This window comes from Antrostomus carolinensis, unplaced genomic scaffold (genome assembly GCF_000700745.2).
Source record: "Antrostomus carolinensis isolate BGI_N321 unplaced genomic scaffold, ASM70074v2 scaffold3449, whole genome shotgun sequence".
Classification (NCBI taxonomy): domain Eukaryota; kingdom Metazoa; phylum Chordata; class Aves; order Caprimulgiformes; family Caprimulgidae; genus Antrostomus; species Antrostomus carolinensis.
In genome coordinates this window covers 38,985-46,004 of record NW_010337669.1, presented here as the reverse complement: position 1 = coordinate 46,004, position 7,020 = coordinate 38,985, and positions in this window count along the sequence as shown.

Here is a 7,020-nt window from a genome sequence, read left to right as displayed (position 1 = left end):
TTTTTTTTAAACTGTGGAGAGTTTGTTTATGGCATGTCCATTCCTAGGCATATTTATATCTATCTTGCCAGCAATTAGTCAGAAATATACAAAAGAAATTTGTCTATGAATATAGTTTACAAACAGAAACGAAATAATGGAACAAATAAGTCATACATATTTATATTTTTGTTCTGTGATGAGTATATTAGACATTCATTTTTCAGCTACAATTGTACCTTTTTATAATCATCAAGATACAGAGGAGTTCCTGCAATGCTATAACGCTTATATACAATGCAAAGTTAATAAAGTCTGCCTCCAAGGCCAGGGTCCCTCATTTTATTAAGACCAGCAAAGCTTCAATTTGAAATGCTGACGAACAACATAAATGTTGTAATTAACACTACTTTTATAGCCCACATCGTTAGCTTCTGTGGATTTGACAAGGAAGCTCGTACTACTGAAATGCAGCTTTGCCTGTACTGAAACATGCCACCTTAGCATAAATCCCACTGGAACAGTCACACTCAATGGAAAACACAGTTCACTGACAGTGGGTCTAAGTTTGGTCGGGGTTCCCCTCCATTTTTTTTTTTTTTTTTAAATACACAGAATACAATTATTAGCTTCTGTTGAATAACATTGACAAACAGGTTTTAAAAAGGGACTTGATAAGCTTATAAAAGGGATCCTGTGGCATGATGTTTGATGGAACAAGACTGAATCCAGTGGAAACTGGACTCAGGACTGCTGTTCCACCTTCTGCTCCTAGCCAGTTTTTAGTCTCTCATTTAAAGATCAAGCCAGGAAGGGAAATTATAACATCTCTGGAGAAAAACCTTCCTTCAGGCTGCAAAGTCATGCACTTATAGGCTAGGAAATATTGTTTATACTTCTCCTCGGCCTCCTGTAATTATGCTATGGATATGCACTACTCTATTGCCTTGCCTCAGATGAGGTAATCACACAACACTTCTGTGGAACTCATGCCTCAGTGCAGAGAATGGGCATTCCAAAGGACACCCTTAAACACGTCCTAACTTTCAGGTGCATGATTTGTCAATTTAAGCACCATTCCTTGAATATCTTTTCCCACATTTAAAGACCATACAGTATCAAGAAGTTCTCCTTGAAGAGACACACAGTCTGTAGAGAGTTATGCCTTCCCACATGGTTGTGATCTGATAACCACCAAATCAGTTAATACCATAACTGTCACCGTGATTATAAGGACAGTGTTCTAGTATTTCTTACAACAAACCCAGATACAAGTTACATTTAAAGAACATAGAGCATATGCTGAAATAATGAAACTATACTTATATTTGAAAATAAAGCTCCGCAGTGCTGTTGTATCTATGAGTAAATACTGCACTGCAGAACATTAGAGAACATTCTAAAAAAATAAAAAAAAAAGACTGGCACTCCTCTCACAACTGGAAAAAGAGCAGAACTGTTTCAGAGGGTTTTGACTGGAGGCAGTCTTGGTTTTGGAGATGAGTTGAAGCTCCACTCCTGTAGGAGGGGTTTTTTTTAATCATTGTTTTGCTGATCTCTAAAAAGAGCCAGGTTGCCATAGGTCCAGCAAAGTCTCCGATGGAAGGCATGCAAAGTGACATTGGTTGCCCAAGAAACACACTACTGAAACTTGATCCAAGTGAGAAGTTTAATACTCTGAAATGTGGGAAAGACTGTGATAGAGACTCTCAAGGATTTCCTCCTGACACGTAGACATTTTCCTTTTATATATTTTTGAATGTTTTTATTAATTTTATAAGCTTTACTGCCTGCCCTTCCCTTCACGAATAGTCCCCCATCACTACACACAACAAACTGCGTCTGCCAAACACCAGAAGATTCTTCTGTCAGCTCTTAGATTATCACTCACTTGTGTGACCCAGAAAACATGTCAAAGATTAACATACTTGGGCTACTTTGGACCAATTATAAATAGACAGTCCATAAGAGACAACACCCTGAGAACAAACTCAGTTTTAAAACTGATTAACTATCTCAGCCATGGAGTATACCAAGAGAGACAGTCATTCAGGTAAGCAAAGATTTAATTTCTTTAGAAGCTAACAAGTATGTGCTTACATAGGGAAACACCAGTGCAGATCTTAAATCACTGATGCTGTGTGTTCTTAGAAAAAAAAAAATTCTACCCAGTATACAAGTAGTTGTATTTTCTGATATTTTCAGCTTCTGATTGGCTCTGCATCTATCCCCGTGCACTGAAGACAGCAGCACGCTAATTTCAAGGGATCAGAGAAAGCCATGGCAAACTGTAGTCTTTCAAGGACTCTTCCCACTAGGCATAAATGAGTAAAAATTCTGGTGGCTGCAACTGCCCACCGCGCTGGAGCACTCCCACCCTGCTGTGTCGATGGACAGCACATATGCTACGCATGACAGCTGCACTCTCTCAGCCAAAACTGCTGATGAGCAAGGATTGGTCTACTCTTAATGAACTACTTAGAAAAAGCAACACTGGGAAATGAGAAGCAAATCAATTAACAACACATATAAAAACACATACTTTGTGTTTCTCCCACTTGAAGCCAAATAGTTCCATACTACTCTTTAGTAGCAAATATTCACTGATATGAGATATGCAATTCCATTTAGCTATGACAAATATTTATACTTACTCTTTTTACCTTCATGTGAGGTACAGGGAATAAGAGATAACCAGGCTCAGATTCCATTATGACTACATTACCATTACATTACTACTATTTGCATTTCATCATCTTAACTTTATTCCCATAAAACCATATACATCTTCAGGATGTTTTTCCCTAAATCCCTCCATTTCCTTCCACTTCCCCTTTCCTGCACCTCCCTCTCCTCATCACACAAAAAAGCAGTCACGGTGCCCATGTACAGCCTCTGGTATGTGGCAGTTTCCGCTCTCTGCCAAGCTATTCCACACATTTAATTCTGAGGTGAAAATACTTGCCTAAGATTTCACTTCTATTCAGTCTTTGTAAATGACCCCCAAGAATAATAGTTCTTCTTGTGACATTATTTCCACATACCTGATCATGAGTCACACACAAAAAAATTCACTGCTTGACCACAAATAAAGGCATAGTCTTTACTAGAAACATGACTGATGATGAGATATGAGAATGCAAAACTCCAGAGTAGCTGATTGCATACCAAAACCACTTTTCATTTAGTAATATACAAGTGTAGTAGGAGAAATGTATCTGTAAGATAAGGAGAAAATAAAATTTCAATTAATTTTTCTAATGTGGTAGGTTTCCTGATTCCTTGTTGAAGACAAACGACCTCTCCACACACAAAAGGCTGAACTCAACCAGATTTAATAAAGCTAAAGAAATCATGTGGCTCCTCAGTTTACTAAGTGTTCCTTTGTCACTCCTTGTGGAGGAGAATGAGGGAGACAAAACAAACAAACAAAAGTTTCTAATAACATTAATTGGACTGCTGTGTTGAGCATGCCTTAATCCTCTTCAGATCTAGAAGTAGTTGAATAAGGTGAAAGCTCTAACCAGTGAAACAAGGAGTAAGCAGGACAATTTCAAAAGCCTGTTGGCTCCTAGTCAGGACAGAGAACAAGTGACATGAGATTGGAGTGTTTTACTCTAAACTTTTGGTTAGATTTAAAATTCTCAAAGGGAGGAGTCATCCTGGTCTGGGCATGGCCACCAGTTCTCATACTTCCAAGGAGTAGAGAATCTCTCAGGATTTTTGATGCACCTAGAACACGCCCAGGGGAGACCTAACAGCTAGAAGAACAGCATGAAAACCAGCAGAAAGATTAACAGCAGCAAGCCCCATTGTACAAGCTCATGCAGAAGTCTGGTCCCTCCTAGACTGAAGAATTTTGACTGTTGATCTCCAAGTTGCAGAAGCTGTAGTAAAGTCTGTGGTGCAATCTATAGACTTCTTATGATTTGCTATTCAACTCTAGTTCTCTCTATATTGCCATCAGTTGCAGAAAACCTTTATGAGAACAGATTGACCTGTCATGAGTGACTCATGTCAATCTGGAAAAATGCCCAACCAGTCAAAGTTCCAACATGGATTAGATGGAAGCAACTAGTCAGCTCCTAGAGACACCTCAGAGTAAGCAGCACTCTTCAACAGCATCCTGGCGGGAGGTACCTGTAGCCAGCATAGACGCAACATCTACTGAAGGGACCATTTGGAGGCTCAACTGGAAACAGGCAACCGAAGTTCTCTAAAAATCAGTCACTGATGTTTGCTGTAAGAAAAGCAGGCATATCAGTTGCTTGTGAAGCTTTATGGAGTATGTATTCACAAGGATTTCTCAAGGTGAAACACTTCTAAACACTTACAGCTTCTACATGTCTCTGAGGAGGGTGAGGAACAGTTGGGATCAGTAAAGCAAGGTGCTCTCAAACTTCTAGAAGGTCTCTAATAGGGAGGAGTGGAGCTACTGACTTGCCTAGTTTTTACACATGCCCAGAGATGCACCAACTCCCTCACAGGTCTTTAGGAAACCTTGAACAAAATGAAGTGCTATAGACTAACATGGACTGGTGTAAACAACTGCTTCTCTCCACTGTCTTACAGGACTGATAGTCTTGAAGTTGGATGTCCAAAAGCAAAGCCAGTAGCTACATATATTACCCTCAGGAAGGCTAAAAAAAGCAAAGGTGCTATTTAGACTGGATCAAGAACTCGGCACTCACTTCAGAGAGGGTGAGGTTCCTTATATAGAGCTCTGAAATTAGGCAAATATGATTCATGTTTGGTTTTTAGCTTCCAGGCATAGAGTTTCTAAGTGTATTTGTTGTTAAATAAATACAGACACCAAGTTCAAGATGCACTACCACAAAGCTGTTAGATTATTTGTTCTCTTGAATTATGCATTACCTTTGCTTGGTATGCAATTTTTCTAACACAAGTACCCCACAAAGCCCCAAATTCCAGCATGTCTATATGCCATATGGACAAGCTTCTCCAACCGTCTGCTCCTCATGGAAATTCTATTTGTTTTCCTATTGATTTTATTATGTTTAACAGCATACTAAATCATTCCTGAGGTTGACAACTTTCTGGAAAATTGATATACGCTGTCTAAAACTGCCTGAGGCAGGCATAAAACCAAAACAAATGGCTTCTTTTAAACTCTTGATTTGCATTACTACAGCCAGGCATACAAGTGCCATCTTGTTTGGTAGAATAATTCTTCTCCTTTGTATAACATCTAAAGCACAGGAAATCTTTAGAAGCTCTTCTTATGGGTCTGCATATTGGAGGAAGGCAATTGCAAAATACCAGACTATTTGAGTGAGGGTGTGACTAAAAAAGCAGATTGTCAGCTAAGATCAATGGGCTGGATTCTCTTGTGGAAAGGTAGAACAGTTCCTTGGAATCTACAGCTTAAGGCAAAAGTAAAATTTTTAGTGAGACTTAAAAACTCATATTTAATTCTTCCCTTGAGAAACCGTACTTTGAAGCATTTAAGTAAGATCAGTTTTTTCTGTTTGTTTTAAATTTTGGAGGCATCACCATTAAGCACTACAGAATTCTTTCTGAAGATTGGACTGCATTGTGAAGAGCATCTCAAGTAGGAAAAAGCACCCAGCCAGTAATTTTTTCTTGATTCCGAAACTAGAGGGGGAGATGAATTAGAGAAAAGTCTTGATGATTTCATGCCAGAAATCTGAAAATCACAAGAGTTCAAGAAGAAAACTGATTAAGAAAATTTTAAAATCTCCAAAGATCTGACAAAAACTGAGGTGGTCATATGAATACATATTCATCCTCATTAGACTCTCATTTGGCTGTCATTCTGGCAAAGAAAAAAAAAAAAAAAAGAACTTGCAAAGAAAAAAATATTTTTGTGAGAAGTAGTTAAGACACTGAATTAGCTGAAAATAATGGGATTACATTTGCAGAGTTGCAAATATTTATTACATTAATAGTAATAAACTTTCCATTTTGGTGTAATTAAAAAAATGACATTTTCCAATAGCCCCTGTGATGCCATAGAATAAGCTTCTGAGTTCTGCTAAGGAGAAACCAAACTCTCATGAGTACATAAGCTGATTTGCAAGCAAGAAGCCTCCTGTGAATTAACAGTGAGAAAAACAGTCTCAAGTCTTTCATTTAGAGAATTTTATGATCATCCGAGAGATAGACACAAAGATGCAGAAGATGCTACAGTCCTCAAGATATTAAAGATTAAAAAAAATGAATTTCAGTAACAAAATAGTACAATGAGAAAATACTCTTCATCTTAGCCATTGAAACAAGCTTCAGGAGAAGACCAAGTTTATCTCCTTCTTTGAGAACAAGCAAATTCAGTTCATTTGCTAAGTGTATTACAGTTTCTAATTTCAAACCAAGAAAATTTACTTTGCAGAAGTATTACAGGAAAATTTCAAAAGGCCCAAGAAACATGATTCCAAGCTGTGCTGACCTTCCCACCATAAGGAATGGTCCTTTCCACCTCCCACCTTAATTTTGAAAGTTAAAGCAGAGCTGGGAGATTAAATTATGCCAACCTTTTCCTAACTAATACTTAGTGCCTGTGCCAACAGCTATTTAGACACTTGTAGTTAGAAACCCTGTTATCAAATATGTTTGACACTTGCTATAGATGTTGTCTGTGCTCATCTTTTAAATACAGGCATTTCTGCCAACTTATAGGTGAGTTAGATGACTTCAAAGGAATAAACATCCAACACACCAAAAATTACCTGGAAAGGTCACATATACGTGCTGTTAATGAAGGCACTTCTGCCACTATATCACTGCCTGTCCTTTGCAAACTGCTAAACCCATTGAAATACCATCAAAATATCATCAAAACAAGAAGTCTCTAGGTGGAAGAAACAAACCTCGCGTGCAAGGCACTCCTAGCAGGAAATAATGAGAATTCTTATTAAAATGGAAGTCTAGAAGAAAAGCTTTGCAAGCACCTACAAACAGTAAAAAAGTTTTTTATGGAGAATCATGCCTTCAAGAGAATAGCACGTGAAGACAAGTGTTGAAAAATTGTTCTCCATTCAAAACAGGCAGAAAAATACATTA